At 40.7% G+C, this 21,851-nt stretch overlaps 1 protein-coding gene across 4 annotated transcripts in view; it reads left to right on the top strand.

Moving 5' to 3' along the window:
• Nucleotides 1-5,869: 5,869 nt before the first annotated feature.
• LOC132883771 (1-phosphatidylinositol 4,5-bisphosphate phosphodiesterase beta-4-like) overlaps nucleotides 5,870-21,851 on the top strand; it is a 258,886-nt gene continuing 242,904 nt past the window's right edge. For 3 of the 4 annotated variants that reach the window (XM_060917766.1, XM_060917768.1, XM_060917767.1), the window contains exons 1-2: nucleotides 5,870-6,249; nucleotides 12,377-12,421. The gene's annotated coding sequence lies outside the window, so the exon portion shown is untranslated. The remainder of the gene's footprint in view (nucleotides 6,250-12,376; nucleotides 12,422-21,851) is intronic. The other variant, XM_060917769.1, reaches the window with a different exon arrangement.

Below are 21,851 nucleotides of genomic sequence, written 5' to 3' on the forward strand. Positions count from 1 at the left end.
TATCCAAGGCTTGTACAAGTTTGTCTGTCATTAGATGAGAATAATGATATAACGGACAATGTCCGAGCCTTCATTGTATTCCAGCAAGCAGGAAGTGGGCTAATTAACTCAGAGCTGTACGCAGAGCACAAGCAGATATTCTTTTAATATCTATCATCCTAGATGTTACACAAGACGTGACCGTGTCTCCTCTTCTTCCCCTGGAATATGCTTGTGCTTGCATTAGCTCCGAAAAGACAGGAGGTGTTAGATAACTGCTTTAATGAATCCTATCTTTGTGATGGTGATGGTGAGATAGTGCTATGTTAATATTTGTAAAGACAATATACAGCTGTTCTCATTTTCCATTTTTACAAGCAATAGACATCCGGGTAGTCGCCAGCTAAACTCTGAACAAGGTTTTGAAGGGCCATTAATTAGAAAGCATATTTTAAGCAGTGGAGGTCCCGACAGGTCCATATATGGAATCACTCCTTAACTCAAATAAAGATTTCACTGCAATAATAATCACTATACTAAGGACAAGAAAATATGTATATATATATATTTTTTTAAATGCGTGTTTGTTTTTACTTGTTTGAGTTGACAGTTTGCCTCTAACTAATTACACTGCCACTTTTACGCCCACACCGTTGTAATCACATCTGCTGTGTTGGCTGCAGTCTCTCACTCCAAAGAACATGGAAAAAGAAGAGTAAAAAAAAAAAAAAATCACTGTAACGTTATTCAACGTTGCATCACAGTAAATGACATGCATATTTATAACCAACAGGCACACACCTTCCAATTAGAATATTGTGTGTATTATATTGTGTAATATCTGCGTCACCCCTTAAACTAATTTATTCTTTTACAATCATATTATTCAGTAACTACCATAAATTATTCTCTAGCTATAGTGAAAATAACAAGAAGACAGAGTCATCTATATCCCCCCGCCCTATATACCAACTAATATACCAAGTTTCAAGATATTATTTGTCACATTTTTCAAGTTCCACTGCAGGAAACCAACCCTACCTCTTTGCACTGACCTCAGCAGCCCATGGCATAAACCCACCGGACCTTTGGTCCAGGTGAGCTAAAATTTCTCACATTTCTTAGTATCAAAAGGCACATATACATGACTTAATCAACACATATACCAACTTTCAAGACCATACCACTCATAGCTTTCAAGTTCTGCTCTGGAAACAAAACCTACCCCGAAGATGGAAACATGAAAAATTAAAACTTCTCAAATTTCTTAGTATAAAAAGGCACATCTACATCACCTTGTTAACATGTATACCAAGTTTCAAATCCGTATCATGAATAGTTTTGGATATATGCTCCGGAAACGAACATTGCTCTTAGAAGCTAAGTCAAAATCTATTTTTTATGTAAAAATTTGAAAAATACTTTTTTTCAAAAATCCAAAAATAGCAAAAGGCACCAGTTCACATGTTGATTGATATGTGTACAAAGTTTCATGGGGATATCTTCAGTAGTTTTAAAGATATGGCCCGGAAACGAAAACGTGACCGGACGGACAGAACCCATTTCTATATCCCCCGCCAAACTTCGTTCGGGCAGGGCATAATAAAGGAACATAGATAATAATGGGTGACAAATGGAAAGGGAAAAAATCTGAATACAAATACTGCTAAACTTTGTGTTTCATGTCATGCACTGTACTGAATTGTATGTGCATGAGGGTAGGAGCAGGCTTCACTCAATGTGTTTTTATTAATTCTGAGAGTGCTGACCTAATGTATAGTCAGTTCAAAAGAAAGGGAAAGAGGACGCATGATGCATACAAATATTTATTCGCACAAATGCGTTTCAGCGTGTGCCTTCCTCCAGTGTGCACACTGAGGAAGGCACACGCCAAAACACGTTTGTGCAAATAAATATTTGTATGCATAATGCGGCCTCTTTCCCTTTCTTTGGAACTGAATTGGATGTCCCAACACCTTAAGATATTTTATGGCTTGTTTTTTTTTTTTTCACCCTTTAATTTTCACCCAGTATGAGAAGTGTATCTGGAACTGCAGGTGAGTCTTGCCAATGAAAGAAATATCTCCTATTTATATTTCTTTAATGCTTCTCCAGGAAATAATATATTACTATTAAACAAATAAGGGTGATTTAAGCACTGTGGGGTATTCTGGATTAAAACCATAGCAGCTAATTGAAGATACCATAAAGCATTACAAGCATACAAAGTTCCATCAAATAGTTAATTTCTATAAGCATGGGCAAAGTACTTGAAGGAGTGGACAGTACCACCCTAGCCTGAAGCTTGGCCACCTCATTAGCCACCCCAGAAATATTCTTATTATTATTATTATTATTTTTATTATTATCATTATTAGTGGTGACACGGTGGTGTAGTGGTTAGCACTGTCGCCTCACAGCAAGAAGGGTCTGGGTTCGAGCCCAGTGGCTGACGGGGGCCTTTCTGTGTGGAGTTTGCATGTTCTCCCTGTGTCTGTGTGGGTTTCCTCCAGGTGCGCCGGTTTCCCCCAAAGACATGCAGGTTAGGTTAATTGGTGGCTCTAAATTGACTAAGTGTGAATGAATGTTTGTCTCCATGTGTCAGCCCTGCAATGACCTGGCGACTTGTCCAGGGTGTACCCCACCTCTCGCCCATTGTCAGCTGGGATAGGCTCCAGCCTGCTCGCAACCCTGCACAGGATAAGCGGTAATGGATGGATGGATGGATTATTATTAGTAGTAGTAGAAGACAATGCAGCTTGTATAATGGAACAAACAAGATTAGCTAGCTAACACAACAAACTGTTCTCTGGACCCAAACAGGTGAGCAAACACCGGTCAATCTTTTTACATTGCATTATATTAATGGCGTTTAGCAGACACTCTTACCCAGAGCAACTTACAACATACCCAGAGCAGCCTCGGGAACAGTTAGGGATGAGGTGCCTTGCTCAAGGCACTTCAGCCATTCCTGCTGGTCCAGAGAATTGCACCAGCAACCTTTTGGTCCCAAAGCTGCTTCCCTAACCATTAGGGAATGGCTTTTACATTCACAATATTCATTATTTTGAAGCATAATATTAGATTTTTTCAGTTTGTTATTATAGAGAGCTAATGATATGGAATTCATATTTCCAGCATATTTCAAAAAATGTAGCCTAATGTGATGTTAGCTGTGGTTGTTTTTTATCATAGTAAAAGAGTCCGGGTGCTAAACTGGCCTGCTTGCAGTCTAGACCTGTCTCCTACTAAAAACATTTGGTACATTATGAAGTGCAAAATATGACAAAGGAGACCCCACACTGTTGAGCAACTGAAATTGTATATCAAGCAAGAATGCAACAACATTTCACTTTCAAAACTACAGCCACTGATCTCCACAGTTAACAAACATTTACAGAGTGCTGGTAAAAGTAGAGGTGATGCAACGCAGTGGTAAACATGTCCCTGTTCCAACGTATTTGAAATGTGTTGTTGGCATCAAATTCAAATTGAGCATACAGTGTCTTGCAAAACTGTTCATCCCCCTTGGTGTTTGTCCTGTTTTGTCGCATTACAAGCTGGAATTAAAATGGATTTTTGAAGGGTTAGCACCATTTGATTTACACAACATGCCTACAAATTCAAAGGTGAAAATTGTTGTTTTGTTGTGACACAAACAATAATTAAGATGAAAAAACAGAAATATGGAGTGTGCATATGTATTCACCCCCTTTTGTATGAAACTCCTAAATAAGAGCTGGTCCAACCAATTCACTTCATAAGTCACATAATTAGATGATTAAGATCCACCTGTGTGCAATCAAAGTGTCACATGTCTGTATAAATCAGCCTGTTCTGGAAGGACCCTGACTCTGCAACACTACTAAGCAAGCAACATGAAAACTAAGGAGCATCCAAACAGGTCAGAGACAAAGTTGTGGAGAAGTATAGATCAGGGTTGGGTTATAAAAAATATCCCAAACTTTGAATATCCCACAGAGCACCATTAAATCCATTATAGCAAAATGGAAAGAATATGGCACCACTACAAACCTGACAAGAGAAGGCCACCCACCAAAACTCACAGACCGGGCAAGGAGGGCATTAATCAGAGATGCAACAAAGACACCAAAGATAATACTGAAGGAGCTGCAAAGAGCCACAGTGGAATTGGGAATATCTGTCCATAGGACCACTTTAAGCCATACACTCCACAGAGTGGGGCTTTATGGAAGAGTGGCCAGAAAAAAAGCCATTACTTAAGAAAACACGTTTGGAGTTTGCCCAACAGCACGTGGCAGACTCCCCAAACACATGGAAGAAGATTCTCTGGTCAAATGAGAATAAAATTGATCTTTTTGGCCATCATGGGAAATGCCATGTGTAGCGTAAACCCATCACCTTGAGAACACCATTCCTACAGTGAAGCATGGTGGTGGCAGCATCATGCTGTGGGGATATTTTTCATCTGCAAGGACAGGAAAGCTGGTCAGGACTGAAGGAAAGATGGATGGCACTAAATACAGGGCAATTCTGGAGGAAAACCTGTTTGAGTCAGCCAGAGGTTTGAGACTGGGATAAAGGTTCACGTTCCAGCAGGACAATGACCCTAAACATACTGCTAAAGCTACACTGGAGTGGTTTAAAGGGAAACATTTAAATGTCTTGGAATGGCCTAGTTAAAGCCCAGGCCTTAATCCAATTGAGAATCTGTGGCATAACTTGAAGATTGCTGTACACCAACGCAACCCATCTAACTTGAAGGAGTTGGAGCAGTTTTACCTTGAGGAATGGGCAAAAATCCCAGTGGCTAGATGTGCTAAGCTAACAGAGACATACCCCAAGAGACTTGCAGCTGTAATTGCAGCAAAACGTGGCTCTGCAAAGTATTGACTTTGGGAGATGAATACCTACGCACACTCCAGATTTCTGTTTTTTCATCTTAATTATTTTGTGTCACAATAAAACAACAATTTTCACCTTTAAAATGGTAGGCATGTTGTGTCAATCAAATGGTGCTAATCGCTCATAAATCCATTTTAATTCCAGCTTGTAATGCGGCAAAACAGGACAAACACCAAGGGGAATTAATACTTTTGCAAGACACTGTGTATATTTTTCAGAAAAAAAAATCTCAGTTTCAACAACTGATATGTTATCTTTATACTATCATCAATAAAATATCGGCTTTCCATGATTCGTAGCTCAACGCATTCTGTTTTTATTTACGTTTTACAGCGTGTCCCAAATGGCGGCACGGTGGTGTAGTGGTTAGTGCTGTCGCCTCACAGCAAGAAGGTCTGGGTTCGAGCCCCGTGGCTGGCGAGGGCCTTTCTGTGTGGAGTTTGCATGTTCTCCCCGTGTCCGCGTGGGTTTCCTCCGGGTGCTCCGGTTTCCCCCACAGTCCAAAGACATGCAGGTTAGGTTAACTGGTGACTCTAAATTGACTGTAGGTGTGAATGTGAGTGTGAATGGTTGTGTGTCTATGTGTCAGCCCTGTGATGACCTGGCGACTTGTCCAGGGTGTACCCCGCCTTTCGCCCGTAGTCAGTTGGGATAGGCTCCAGCTTTCCTGCGACCCTGTAGAACAGGATAAAGTGGCTAGAGATAATGAGATGAGATGAGAGGAGATGAGCGTGTCCCAAATTGTTTGAAACTGGGGTTGTTTTCATTCTTGGAACACAGGTTATATTAAATTACCTTGCGGTTGAACCTGGACACCCCACCGTAAAAAGTTCTGGCTGTGCTCCTGTATCCTTAAGGGGAAAAAGAGCTATTCAATCTCAAAACCAGTTGATCCAGTAACATGACATAACCCAGTTTCTGTCACATGGCTTCGACTGAGTTCTTGGAAAAGCAGGCATGCCACCTTCAACTTCACTCATTTTTAGGTTTCAGCAAAGCCTTGCTTTGTGGTTCGGGAGTGTTGCTGTCGTAGCTGTGTGGTGGAACAGACTCCTATATACTCCAGCATACTGTTGATTTTCTCCTCCTCCTCCTCCTCCTCCTCCTCGTCCTCTTCTACCTCTTTAACCACTGTAGTTGCTGGAGGAAGGGCACTTGTGCATGACTCACTCCCCCTGCTAACCTTTCATTCATTCAGCAGAGAGAAAGGGAAGGAGTGAGGGAGGGGGTTTCTGTAGAGGCTCTCCACTGGAGGGCGAGAGGTAACAGGACTGGGCAGCAGTATCAGGAGGCAGGGACACACAGAAGGAGAGGACAGCAGCTGGACAAAATCCTGCCCGGGGATCTGACAAGCTCCGGATTTACCTTCAATCAGCTGTTCACGTAAGGGGATGATGATGATGTTTATGGCATTTCATTTCTGCTTTGATTTAGACAGTTGGTCTTATGTTCTATGGTGTGTCCTAGATGGGGCTGGTGAACTCGGGAGGTCCGAGATCGAGTGAAGGGAAAATCGGTGGTGTGAGAGAGAGAGAGAATAAATAAAAAAATAAATAAAAAGATCTGTCTTCACTGGAGGTCTGGTTGATTTTGATTTTGATTTATTCTGATTTTTGAGTGCCTACCAGTAGCTAAAGGTGCTAACCAGAGACATTTGGCACTGAATCCAGCAGGATGAGCAGAAGGAGCAGGGAAAGTGTGCAGAACGCAAACAGCTGGAGCGCCTCGTTTTTATCCCGTTGCACAACGCGCGCGTGCTTCCGTGCTATTTTTATATTCCAGCACGCCGAACCGTGCTATATTCGAGCTTAAATAAAATGTTCTTCATGTTACTTGATGTTAGCTTCTAGGTTAGCCTACTGGCTGCCAGCTAGCACTTAAAAGCAAAATACAAGCCAGGATCTATACAGTACAGCCCAGGAAAAACATTGCAGACTTACCCTTCGCCTGCCAATGGCACAAATATTTACTCTTATATGTAGGGTTATTTGTTGTAGGTTTAACCAAATTCATAATAATAATAATAATAATAATAATAATAATAATAATAAACCTCGATGCAAGCACATGCACATCTGGAAGAAGACTAGTATACCGGTATGTGCTTTAGTTGCCGAAATATATTGTAACTGTTTGGGCTGGGTCTCAGTTTACATTATTACTCATATAATAAAAAAAAAACAGTTACTGGAAGACTTCACAGTCTGGTTGTGTCAGTGCAATATACTGTACCTGTTTACACTAGCCTAAGTAACATTATTGCATGGAATTGGACATCACTTAGGGCGGCACGGTGACCTCACAGCAAGAAGGTTCTGGGTTCGAGCCCGGCTGCCGGCAAGATCCTTTCTGTGTGGAGTTTGCATGTTCTCCCCGTGTCCGCATGGGTTTCCTCCGGGTGCTCCGGTTTCCCCCACAGTCCAAAGACATGCAGGTTAGGTTAACTGGTGACTCTAAATTGACCGTAGGTGTGAATGTGAGTGTGAATGGTTGTCTGTGTCTATGTGTCAGCCCTGTGATGACCTGGCGACTTGTCCAGGGTGTACCCCGGCTTTTGCCCATAGTCAGCTGGGATAGGCTCCAGCTTGCCTGTAACCCTGTAGAACAGGATAAAGTGGCTAGAGATAATGAGATGAGATGAGATGTTTGGCCTGGGTCTCAGTTTACATTGTTACTCATATATATATATATATATATATATATATATATATATATATATATATATATATATATATAATAAAAAACAGTTACTGGAAGACTTCACAGTCTGGATGTGTCAGTGCAATATACTGTATCTGTTTACACTAGCCTAAGTAACATTATTGCATGGAATTGGACATCACTTAGGGCGGCACGGTGACCTCACAGCAAGAAGTTTCTGGGTTCGAGCCCAGCTGCCGGCAAGATCCTTTCTGTGTGGAGTTTGCATGTTCTCCCCGTGTCTGCGTGGGTTTCATCCGGGTGCTCCGGTTTCCGCCACAGTCCAAAGACATGAAGGTTAGGTTAATTGGTGGCTCTAAATTGACCGTAGGTGTGAATGTGAGTATGAATGGTTGTTTGTCTCTGTGTCAGCCCTGCGACTTGTCCAGGGTGTATCCTGCCTCTCGCCCATAGTCAGCTGGGATAGGCTCCAGCTTGCCTGCGACCCTGTAGAACAGGATAAGCGGCTACAGATAATGGATGGATGGATGGATGGACGGACATCACTTCTATGCAGCGTTCACTTACTGTATGGTTTGAGCTTTGGAAATCATTTCTATGCAGCGTTCACTTGCCACCCTGGATCTCAGACCAAAACGAATGCAAAACAGTTCAGCTGAAAAGTTGCAGTGGTTAACCATGTGTGTTTGATCAAATTGTGGTGGTTGTGCTATTGTGAGTCATTTGTTTGTGTAAATCTTATCAGTGTTATGATCAAGATTCAAAGGAACATCTTTTCATAGGATTTACGAAATCTGATGAAATGCCAAATATATTTGGCAGTCCATCGTTATGATGATAACTGTGAAGTCGTGATCTCATCTCATCTCATTTATCTCTAGCCACTTTATCCTGTTCTACAGGATCGCAGGCAACCTGGAGCCTATCCCAGCTGACTACGGGCGAAAGGCGGGGCACACCCACAGCAAAATCCCCAGTGTTGAATTAACACCCAGAGTGTTGATTTAACACCCTACTGTGTTTATATAGGTCCAATTGGACACAAATGAACTCTGAAAGTGTTAATTCAACACTGAGGAATTTGCTGTGTAGGGCTGACACAGAGACACAGACAACCATTCACACCTACGGTCAATTTAGAGTCACCAGTTAACCTAACCTGCATGTCTTTGGACTGTGGGGGAAACCGGAGCACCCGGAGGAAACCCACGCAGACACAGGGAGAGCATGCAAACTCCGCACAGAAAGGCCCTCGCCGGCCACGGGGCTCGAACCCGGATCTTCTTGCTGTGAGGCGACAGCGCTAACCACTACACCACCGTGCCGCCCTGAAGTCATGATTTAAAAAAAAAAAAATCGCATGAAATACCAAATATGTATATATTTGTTATTCTCTGAAATGGAGTCGTACATTAGCTGATGAGGTGCATAGCATATCTTTAAAGCTATGCACCAATTACACTGAGTTTTTCAAATGTACTTTGGACGGTCAGTGAATTTTACCATGTAAGAGTAGGCATGTCAGGTGAAAAGTCAAATTCAGTCCATATTGCTTGAAACTGATCTTGTTTAATTCAGAATTGAATGCAGAACAACATACTTTTTCACAGAATTAAAACATGTTTATCTGTTCTTGAGACAAATGACAAATCATATGACATATGACAAATCAAAGATTGAAAAAAAAGGCTTAATTTTTAGAAAACTGCCGTAATATTATGTATTCGGATAACATGGTCCAGGATGGGGCTCATTAACGAATGAGATCAAATGTTTTTCTTAATAACTTTTTTATTTTTCAAGATAATAACATGGAAATTGTAGTGTAGTCTATACTAGTATAGTATTTAATTATTATTTATTATGCTAATTTGGTAAAAACGTTAAATCAGATGAAATACCCCCCAAAAAACACACACACACACCCACACATATATATATACAGTATATATATATATATATATATATATATATATATATATATATATATATATATAAGCCCTGTGATGACCTGGCAACTTGTCCAGGGTGTACCCCGCCTTTCACCCGTAGTCAGCTGGGATAGGCTCCAGCTTGCCTGCGACCCTGTAGAAGGATAAAGCGGCTAGAGATAATGAGATGAGATGAGATATATATATATATATATATATATATATATATATATATATATATATATATATATATATATATATATAAGCCCTGTGATGACCTGGCGACTTGTCCAGGGTGTACCCCGCCTTTCACCCGTAGTCAGCTGGGATAGGCTCCAGCTTGCCTGCGACCCTGTAGAAGGATAAAGCGGCTAGAGATAATGAGATGAGATGAGATATATATATATATATATATATATATATATATATATATATAAGCCCTGTGATGACCTGGCGACTTGTCCAGGGTGTACCCCGCCTTTCGCCCGTAGTCAGCTGGGATAGGCTCCAGCTTGCCTGCGACCCTGTAGAACAGGATAAAGCTGCTAGAGATAATGAGATTTTATATATATGTCATACATGAGCTGATAGCTGATGAGGTGCGTAGCACTGAATCGGCTATAAGCCATGTACAACGAGATTGAGTGGAATAACTGTTTTATTCTATCCACATTCACTAGATTTTGAGAAATAGAGCATTTTTATTTTTAATTTTTTTGCAAATTCGATAAATAAAAACTATATACAAATGAATGTACTTTAGTGTTGTTTTTTTGTAGAAAGTGCCATCTTGCCGTCGTGCTGAGCTACAGAATAGCTTTAGACATTTATTTAGTTCTTCCTTGGACATTTCAGTTATGTTATTTTCAAACTTCTTTGAGCTTTTGAACCAGTCCAAAAAATATTCAATAAATTTTAATGCTTAAAGATGAGGAATGTGAACAAACCAGCGAAATGACAGTAGCAATTTGTGAACAATGCTATAATAATTCTTGAAAAATAAAAAAGATATGTTCTTACCATCAAATAATTTCATTCCATATTTTGTTGCTTTTTGGTATTTGGGGGGTTGATTTCGAGTAGAGTTTTTATTTCATCCTCGGTTGGTTCAGCAAAACGCTCTGCCATTTTGTTTTTCTCTACTCATGGTATATGAGCTGATAGCCTAGTAGTAGAGTAGCCAATCAGAGCATGTGAATGTGGATAGAATAAATAAATTATATATATATATATATACTTTGAGCAGCACCTGGGACTTTGAGCACCGTCTGGGCTGGTATATTATATATATTAATATACCACTGTATAGTTACTCTGATTTCATTTCTAAACCTATATTTTAGGATGTTCTTTATAAGTATTAACTGCTGAAGCAAATAACAGGTGGCACATTTTCCAGTTAACCGGATCTCCTTTCTCTGTGTTCACTTGAGCGATAACTCTCAACCTATTATTCATAGTCAAACCACCGTACTAATTATTGTAAATTATTCAGAAATGACTGTGAAACTAATAGGAAAGGTGCGTCTCATTACAGTAAGGAATACAAGTCTGCAATTGCAAAGGGGGAACGTTAGGAAACATAGATTGTATTAGTGACAACACGACCAAATTTTTTGTATTTGACATTTATACTCTTTCATTCTAGGAAGCTACAGATGTCATTAGACTGTATAAAAGATGTCTCAAAGCTGTGACAGCTCCATCGTCTTATTATTGCTGTCAGATTTGAATGATCGTAGGTTGTATTGTTGCAGTCTTTATTCAGCCAGCTGACCTGTGGTTCATGGACGCCATATTTATTCAAGACGTACAGTATTTTCTTAATGATATAATAAAGGCGAGGAGGTTTCCTGAAAAATGTGAATACTGGTTTCCTGAAACGTGTCTGCGGTCATTCGAACAGTGGGAGCCGATAAGACAGCGATATCTACACACTGTTGTTCAAGGTTATTGATCACAGACAGCTTTACCGTTTCTGTGAAATTCAGGCTCCTATTTGCACTTCGGATATACGTGAAGCGATTGCAAGGCCCTCCACATTTATCCGCCTTACCAAAACAAACTGAGCTCTGAATCCGTCAAATAAGGCCTTGACGAACACTGTAAGGATATTTTTATTTGACAGATGAAAACATGGTGACTCAAAGTGTTTCTTAGTATAATTGTCTGTGACGGCCTGCATTTGCCTTTTATGAAAATGTAATACAGTAATTTTGCGCCTGTTGTCCTTGGCTGGAAAGTAATCCAAATGTTCTCTCGTCTGCAGCTTACAGATAATAAAGATGAAACCCTTCAAATTTGTTTAGTGCCAAGGTTCAAGTTAATTCTTGGTTTATTCAGGTTTTTTTTAAAATAAGATTTCAAGTTTCAAATGAATTATTGTTTTATCTAGATATTTTTTTCAAGAATTCAAACAAGTTTCAAATGAATCATTGCTTTATTCAGATTTTGCTTTTATTTTTAATTAATTAATAACTTTCAGGGCAGCACGGTGGTGTAGTGGTTAGCGCTGTCGCCTCACAGCAAGAAGGTCCTGGGTTCGAGCCCCGGGGCTGGCGAAGGCCTTTCTGTGTGGAGTTTGCATGTTCTCCCCGTGTCCGCGTGGGTTTCCTCCGGGTGCTCCGGTTTCCCCCACAGTCCAAAGACATGCAGGTTAGGTTAACTGGTGACTCTAAATTGACCGTAGGTGTGAATGTGAGTGTGAATGGTTGTCTGTGTCTATGTGTCAGCCCTGTGATGACCTGGCGACTTGTCCAGGGTGTACCCCGCCTTTCGCCCGTAGTCAGCTGGGATAGGCTCCAGCTTGCCTGCGACCCTGTAGAAGGATAAAGCGGCTAGAGATAATGAGATGGGAATGAGATGAGATAATAACTTTCAATTAATTGACTAATTATTATTATATTTTTTGTTCACAGGAAAAGAGATGCTGTTGTCCCAGTGAAACACTAGATGCAGCACTGGTGAGTTGTTGTTGTTGTTTGTTCTTCTTGTAATACATACTACTAATACATAATAATATACAGGGTGTTTCAAAAAATTTGATATTATTTGAGATGTAAATATCCCAGAAACTACATACTCTAGGCAAAAGAAACTGAACAGGCTTAATATTGAGCATTATAAGATTTATTCCTCAAAATTTGAACGAGAAATTCAAAGGTATGTGGAGTCCATGAACGATTTCACAAATTTTCAATGTTCGCGGACCCGCTCGACCGTCTCGTCCGATGCTGGTGGTCGTCCAGATCCTTTTGTCCTGCACAGACAGCCTTCCTCTTTGAAATTTTTGTGCCATGTCCAAATCTGCATTGCAGTTGGTGCATTTTTAGAGAATTCTCTCATAAATGCACGCTGCAGTCTTGTTCAACTGTCTTTGAGCGTACTCTAACACACAAAACGCCTTTTCTTTTCCAGTGAATGGCATTTCTATACCTAAAAAGATAAAAACAAAAACATTAAACATAAAATTTTGACTTGTTTCCACACATGCTGTTAAAATTTGAGGTCAATTGAACGAGAATTGGCAAAGTTATTAGATTGTGAAATGATATCAAATTTTTTGAAACGCGCTGTATACTAATCCAGCCTGTTATTCTGTATTAGGTTAACATTGAGGTTAAGTTTGCATTTCAGTGAGTGCTAATAGATTTGACTTTGCCCCAAAGATAGAGTGAAAACAAAGAGAGGAAAAAAAATTCCCAGCGCTTTAACTTTATTTTGTAATGTAGAAGTGCAACAGGCATCATGTTTGTCTTGAGTGAAACCTTTATTGATAGGAAACCCATGGTTGCAGGGTTCTCCAGAGAAGCTTGAAGGATTCTCCTTGAGAAACAAAACAACAACAACAAAAAAACCTCTTTAGGATTCCAGATGTAACCTTTTTTTTTCGAAGAGCGTGTTTAGTTTAGTTTATGCTTATAATCTGAAGTAGTATCTACAGTACTTCTGAAACTCGTAAGACAAATTTATGATTTTGTTGCTGTACATAATAAAGTCCAGGGAGAATCAGGAAGTAAAACTGCATTTTTTAAACCTTAAAAACCAGTATCTACCAGTAACAGATGCTACACAGTCCTGCATCCTTCCCAGTGAACATGCGACACTTACATGCACCTAAAAATGGACATTTTGTGATCCCTTGAGGTGTGGATCTTTGCCATGCTTATGTAGAGACCAACTAAAAATAGACACCACATAGGTTATTTTCAACACAGCATGAGGGATTTAATCTAATGTGTTATGCAAGGTGACATGGTTTCTAATCTGTCCAATGGTCCTTTTATGTTTTACGACTTTTTTAGCACCTCTTTGTTGGCTTTCTTATTGCCTTTTTTGGGGTTGGTTACTGCGACAGCACTAAAAAACTGCCAATAGATTGTGATGCAGACGTCTCCTGCTTGGCTGTCTCGCTGTATGACTGAAAGCAAGCCCTGCTCAAATGCTTGCTAAAGGCTTGGTGTTGCATACCAATCGCGAGGCCTGGGCTGTCATGGACTCTGTGATTTCAAGAGGCTGCTTTAAAATGTGTCAGCGACAGCATTGCTGAATGTAATGTAATGGGGTTTTGCATGTTGTATGAGACCTTGTTTGTCAAAAAGACAAACTGGCTCACATATAGCTGCTTGTGTTAAATTTACACTTGTGCAAGGCTGAGTTAAAGGTCATGTCTGTCATGCTGCTTGTACATGGGCACTTGAGCCAGAACAGGTTATTCCCGGAACAAGTTGCCCCGGCACAACGGCCTGTCTACACACAATTTGTTCCTGAACGATTTGACACCAGTGGGTGCAACTTGCTCCACTTTATGAGGTGGTGCAAATTGTTCTGGAACTTCTTGTTCCGGACACAACTTGTTCCAGCTTACTGTCTAAACACATTCAGTGGCAAGGAGGAGGGCTTACGCATGCAAGGTAGAGTTCATTTGGGTCATTTATCATCCGGGCAAGACCGCTTTGCGGCAAATTCAATGGTCAGATCTTCTTGGGTGCTTTTCCTTGTTGAACTTCTCCGCCTTTAAACAATGGAGTCAAGCGATTCCCAAGCTAATCACAGTGATAACTGGACTAAAGAAGAAGTTCTTATGCTTATCCAGTTGTAGGGAGATGCAGATCATTGTTTACTTTTTCAGTTTAAAATTCATCTAAGAGTCGATTCGTTCCCCGAATGACACATCATTCGGAGTGAATCAGTTTTCCGGAAGCAAAAGATGGATTTACTGCTGAATCACTGAGCATTTAAACAGAAACAAGCGGCGAGAGGACAAATAAAAAAACAAGCTTCCGATGACTGTTTTGCACATGCATATTTTTGTGTTTACCTGTCTAACCTCCGGTTTGCCACCGATAAAGAGTGAGTGTGTAAACACAAAGGAAAGTAGGCACAACTTGTTCCGGGTGTACTTTGTTCCCGCTGCCAGTGTAAAAAGCACATTAGTGTTCTGTCAGTAGTAAAAGTGTGGCTAGATACGATGAGTATTTATTCATACACAGTTCATACACATACAGTGGTGCTTGAAAGTTTCTGAACCCTTTAGAATTTTCTATATTTCTGCATAAATATGACCTAAAACATCATCAGATTTTCACACAAGTCCTAAAAGTAGATAAAGAGAACCCAGTTCAACAAATGAGACAAAAAATATTATGCTTGGTCATTTATTTATTGAGGAAAATGATCCAATATTACAGATCTGTGAGTGGCAAAAGTATGTGAACCTCTAGGATTAGCAGTTCATTTGAAGGTGAAATTAGAGTCAGGTGTTTTCAATCAATGGGATGACAATCAGGTGTGAGTGGGCACCTTGTTTTATTTAAAGAACAGGGATCTATCAAAGTCTGATCTTCACAACACGTGTTTGTGGAAGTGTATCATGGCATGAACAAAAGAGATTTCTGAGGACCTCAGAAAAAGCGTTGTTGATGCTCATCAGGCTGGAAAAGGTTACAAAACCATCTCTAAAGAGTTTGGACTCCACCAATCCACAGTCAGACAGATTGTGTACAAATGGAGGAAATTCAAGACCATTGTTACCCTCCCCAGGAGTGGTGGACCAACAAAGATCACTCCAAGAGCAAGGCGTGTAATAGTCGGCGAGGTCACAAAGGACCCCAGGGTAACTTCTAAGCAACTGAAGGCCTGTCTCACATTGGCTAATGTTAATGTTCATGAGTCCACCATCAGTAGAACACTGAACAGCAATGGTGCGCATGGCAGGGTTGCAAGGAGAAAGCCACTGCTCTCCAAAAAGAACATTGCTGCTCGCCTGCAGTTTGCTAAAGATCATGTGGACAAGCCAGAAGGCTATTGGAAAAATGTTTTGCGGACGGATGAGACCAAAATAGAACTTTTTGGTTTAAATGAGAAGCGTTATGTTTGGAGAAAGGAAAACACTGCATTCCAGCATAAGAACCTTATCCCATCTGTGAAACATGGTGGTGGTAGTATCATGGTTTGGGCCTGTTTTGCTGCATCTGGGCTAGGATGGCTTGCCATCATTGATGGAACAATGAATTCTGAATTATACCAGCGAATTCTAAAGGAAAATGTCAGGACATCTGTCCATGAACTGAATCTCAAGAGAAGGTGAGTCATGCAGCAAGACAACGACTCTAAGCACACAAGTCGTTCTACCAAAGAATGGTTAAAGAAGAATAAAGTTAATGTTTTGGAATGGCCAAGTCAAAGTCCTGACCTTAATCCAATCGAAATGTTGTGGAAGGACCTGAAGCGAGCAGTTCATGTGAGGAAACCCACCAACATCCCAGAGTTAAAGCTGTTCTGTACGGAGGAATGGGCTAAAATTCCTCCAAGCCGGTGTGCAGGACTGATCAACAGTTACAGGAAACGTTTAGTTGGCAGATTCTACCGTAACTGGATCCATTAACCACTTGCCCACAAAATAAGAAATTTTTCTTGTCCTTTTTTCAGTGAGGTAATATTTTCAAGATTGAAAATATGGTATTTGGTCTTCTAAAACAGCACATGTCATTTAAAAATACACTGAGTATATCAATAAAAGATTTTTAAAGAATAAAGTTCTATTTCTTTGACATATCTGACAGACATAACTCCCATTTTAAAAATCACTTTCATTATCCCTGTTGCTATCGTCAGTGAATTTCTGTCAGATGACCTGACGATAGACTCGGCCATTATGGATCTTTGGTAGTTATCGTGTGGAAGCAGGCTTTATCATTTTTGGGTGTCAACAGATAGAGTTGAAATAGATTAACAGTGAAAAAACTATTTCGTTCACGAGAGAAGTCCACAGTTATTTTTAAAAAATGCTATCGTCAGTCTGTCAGTCAAATGCACCTGACGATAGCAAAATTCAAGCCCTCGCCACGCACATGTTGACTGACACAAAGAGGAAATTCTACTGTGCATGATTTTTGTGACAGCAGACATTTACTTCCGGGCAAGACTTGGAGTTCTGACAGCTAGATTTCATCAAATAAATCAAGGTAAGATTTTCTGTCAGCTATCCTGACGATAGAAATTTTTGACGATAGAAACATTGAGAATATATTTGTGCATTCATATTTAAATTTTTCTGGAGGAAAACTATCATAAGTTGAGATAAATCAGAGCCACTTGCGACCCTTTCAGCCGACAGGCCATTTCAATGTGTTATTTCCCCGCGAAAGTGACACAGTCGTGTCTGTCGTCACTGTTCTGACAATTATTGTTGATATTTCAATTTTGAAAATAAATTTTATCTTTTTTATTTCAATATTTTATTTTATTATTTGGTTCTAGTGATGAGGTATTTAATATTATTACTAAATTTGTCAGATTAATAATGTAAGAAACAGTTTTGTTGCTATTGTCATCTAGAGTGTCTGTCAGAATATGATGGTAGACGTTAGTTTGTCGGTCAGATTTTGATGATAGAAACCGATGTGTTTCTATTGTCATTTAGCATGTCTGTCATGTCAGGCTTTTATTAATTAGTTACCAGGACTACTGTCCTAAAATTTACTGTGAATGTCCAAGACCCCAAATGCTACTAGAAAAACTTAATAGAATGATCAAAATAATCAATTCAGCAATTTAAGGAGATGGGACTTAACTGGCCTCTGTTATGGTAGAATCTGCCAGTTGCAGTTATTGCTGCACGGGGGGGGGGGTCACACCAGATACTGAAAGCAAAGGTTCACATACTTTTGCCACTCACAGATATGTAATATTGGATCATTTTCCTCAATAAATAAATGACCAAGTATAATATTTTGTCTCATTTGTTTAACTGGGTTCTCTTTATCTACTTTTTGGACTTGTGTGAAAATCTGATGATGTTTTAGGTCATATTTATGCAGAAATACAGAAAATTCTAAAGGGTTCACAAACTTTCAAGCACCACTGGCCAGACATTGTTTCTAGAGCTACTTGCTTCTGAGGGATTGAGGTTTAGATTAAATCAGTGTTGTAGTCAAGTCACTAAACCTCGAGTCCGAGTCCAGTCTTGAGTCCCCGGTGTTCAAGTCCGAGTCAAGTCCAAGTCATGAAAGAAAATTTTGAGTCGAGTCCGAGAACAAGGCTCCAACCGCACCATTTGATGGTGGCTGTTTCAGCAGCTTTAACATTAGTTTGTTCCTGAACATGACGTATGAACAGGTGAATGTACATTCTCTTTGTCAGGGAGTGTGAAGTATTCTGTCAGAGATGGTTGGGAGACGGATGTAAGTGCAGAAGGTGTGTTTATTAATACAAGTGAAGACAGATAAACAATCCAGAACAGCAGGCAAAATCATAAAACAGTGAAACAGGCAATAGGTCGAGCGAGACACAAACAGGCTCTCGTAGACTCGGCAGGATCAAAGACGAGAAACAGGAAATCAGGGATCAGGAACCCAAACAAGGAAATAAGGCTCGGTAATGTATCAGCAACGCAACTCAATACTTCACAAAGTAAGTGTGTTTTCACAGTTTTTATACAGGCATGTTGATTGCACCTTAATCGTGTGCAGGTGCAAGTTGTTTACAGTGCATGCACGAGAGTCCGCTTGGTGCGCACACTGTCCAGAGCGTGCCCGAGAGTCTATTTGATGCACGCGCCAATGCGCGCCGGTGTGACACTCTTGCACAAAATTAGTATAGAAATTAATATAGATATAAATATCTTATGCCAAATTATTATGGCACGTTCCAAAAAATAAAGGAAAAATCCGAGCCCTTGTCTCCAATTTACGAGTCCGAATGCAATTAATGCACGAGTCTGAGTCTGAGTCATCAGTGCTGAAGTCCAAGTCGAGTCACGAGTCCTTAAAATTAGGGCATGAGTCGGACTCGAGTACTACAAGCCTGGATTAAACCCATTAATTTCAAGTGTCCAGTGAAATTAGGTAATTATACTGCAGGAATTGTAAAATAAACATAACACCTTTGATAATGTTGTATTGATTTCCACTACTGTAACAGAATAAAAATATTGCACACCCCTAACTATGCTTCACTGACCCACTGATTTAAGCAACAGGAATTTAATTAACAGTTCTTTCATTCGGGTGGCATGGTGGTGTAGTGGTTAGCGCTGTCGCCTCACAGCAAGAAGGTCCGGGTTCGAGCCCCGTGGCCGGCGAGGGCCTTTCTGTGTGGAGTTTGCATGTTCTCCCCGTGTCCGCGTGGGTTTCCTCTGGGTGCTCCGGTTTTCCCCACAGTCCAAAGACATGCAGGTTAGGTTAACTGGTGACTCTAAATTGACCGTAGGTGTGAGTGTGAATGGTTGTCTGTGTCTATGTGTCAGCCCTGTGATGACCTGGCGACTTGTCCAGGGTGTACCCCGCCTTTCGCCCGTAGTCAGCTAGGATAGGCTCCAGCTTGCCTGCGACCCTGTAGAACAGGATAAAGTGGCTAGAGATAATGAGATGAGTTCATTCATTTATCTTCAATAACCATTTTATTTAAGGCCCCATCACACTTATTCAGAATTAGCAGGAATCAAGCAGAACCAGCCAGAATGAAACATTTTTCAAAATTTGTGCCACATTCGGGCGGGAATTTCAAACTGACCAACATTCTTACAGCTTTGTAAGAATGCTGTTTGAATACTTAGAACGCGCTTCAAACCTGCCTCGAATGATTCTTGCACATTCCGAGTGTATTAGCTTTCAAATGCAGTTCAAATGTAGTTGGAACACAGTAGGAATACCTAGAATGCTGTTAGAATGCAGCAAGAATATTAAGAATGCACTTCGAATGCTGTACGAGTGCGGTTCGATTGCTGCCCGAATACCACCCGAAGTCTGGTCGGAATGTGCCTCGAATGCTGTACGAATTCACCTCAAATGCAGTCAGAATGCTCCCGGAATAGCCGCCGAATATGTATCGAACATCTAAGAATTCAACAAGAATGCAGCTCGAATACTTAGAATATACTTCAAATATCCCAGAATATACGAATAATTTTCATTCCGGCTCATTCGGGACATTCTGGCAGGATTTGAAGTGGCTTGCCATTTCGATTTTTCCCTCGAACGCGATCAGAATGTTTCGAATGCTGTTGGAATGCCGTAAGAATATTTAGAATGCAGTCAGAATACACTTCGAATGCTGTTTGATATTTCTCCTCTTCGAATGCACCTCGAATGTTTTGAGCATGAGCAAAACGTTCAGGCCGGCCACAAGAATGGGCCCAAATGTTTGGAATGCACTCAGAATGCAGTCAGAATTTTTAGAATGCGTTTCGAATATCCTGGAATATACGAAGAATTTTCATTCCGACTGAATTCCGGCTCATTCCGCCTCTAGTGTGCACGCCCGGATCACCGCACAGGCTTCATATGGCTTCAGCCTAGGGGCCCCGATGCCCCCCGCCTCGCAGGGGGGCCCCCAATTGGTCAAAAGAAAAAAAAAACCTTCATATTCATTGGCTCAAAATGAATATTTAAATAAACGGACGCTGATTGGGTGAGGCAAATCCGCCTTCCATATATAAACGTTAGACGTCACTCCACAGTTGAACAGTGAACATGTGTGACAGAAAATACGAGAGCGGTGCTCAAAAGCGCAAGGCGCAACGGCAAAAAGCCCAACGTGACAAAGCTCTATTGAGTAATATACCCAAACTAACAGGGTTTTTTAAACCTAATGAAACCCAACTGGCAAGTACAAGTCATCATGACACTAGCGTAGCAAACGTTATGTTAGCTGCAGCTGCAGCCAGTAGTACTACTAGCTCTGGTGAGGGTGAAGGACCATTCCTTTCAGACCCCGTCCCATTTGTGGATGAATGTGCCACTGCCACTAGTTTCACAAAGTTTAATAATGAAAAAAAAAAAAAACTTTAAAATGTAGAAAATAGACAGTTCTTTACAGGTAGATGGGATAAGATGGTGGTGGCTGGGGGGGCCTACAGCAGCTTGTAGCCTAGGGGCCCCTGGCCATGTTAATCCGGCCCTGCTAGTGTGACTACCCTATAAGGTCAAGGTTAGTGCATCCGGATGCTATCACCGTAACACTGTGTACAAGGTGGAAGAATTCACCCTGGATAGGATGCCAATCCACCACAAAGCATCACACACACACACACACACACACACACACACACACACACACACACACACAGGGGCAGTTTACTGTAGCCAATCCAGGGAAACCAGAGAACCCATAGGAAATCCAGATAAACCCAGGAAGAACATGCACAACTTCACACAGACAGTAAATCACCTCAAGATCGAACCAGAGAGCCTGGAGCTGTGAGGCGGCATCGCCACCATCCCATCCTATAATTAACTGTTGGTTTCATCAGATGGGCATGTGGACTTCAACCTTTTTTTTTTTTGGTTAAAATTGAAAATGTAGAATTTTGAATCTAGTCAACAGACCTGAAAGTACATTTCTGACCTGGAATCCCCTCCATCATACCAGTACATACTGTTCAGGACTCATCTTGATCAGAGAAAATAGAAATCTACTAAATGAATTCCGTTCCTGGACTGCATATGTGAGTCTAAAAATACTTAGGAACAGTGCAAACCAAAAGCTATTATCTGCTCTTTCTAATTCCATCTCCCCACTGGAAACACATCCCTCTGTTCACACTCACTCAACCTGGGCCTCAATCCACTGGTGGCAAGGCTGCATGTGAACGTAATTTGCACTTTCAATTAAACTGTCGACCTTTGTTTCATAAAGCAAAACTCCTTTAGATCCTTGCTTCTGGAGCCATCGTGTTTGAGACAAATGCAAAATACAGAGCTCTTAGTGTGTGGTTTTATTTGATAATAGATAACATGCTGTTGTAAAGTGAAAATAGGCTGAAGGTTCAGAGCTTATGTTGAAACTACAGTACCAGTCAAATGTTTGGACACACCTTCTCATTCAGTGTTTATTTATTTTTATTCATTAAAAGACACATCATGTCTTAAAGGAGTGATGGAGGTTGTGGGC

This window comes from Neoarius graeffei, chromosome 3 (assembly GCF_027579695.1).
Source record: "Neoarius graeffei isolate fNeoGra1 chromosome 3, fNeoGra1.pri, whole genome shotgun sequence".
NCBI lineage: Eukaryota > Metazoa > Chordata > Actinopteri > Siluriformes > Ariidae > Neoarius > Neoarius graeffei.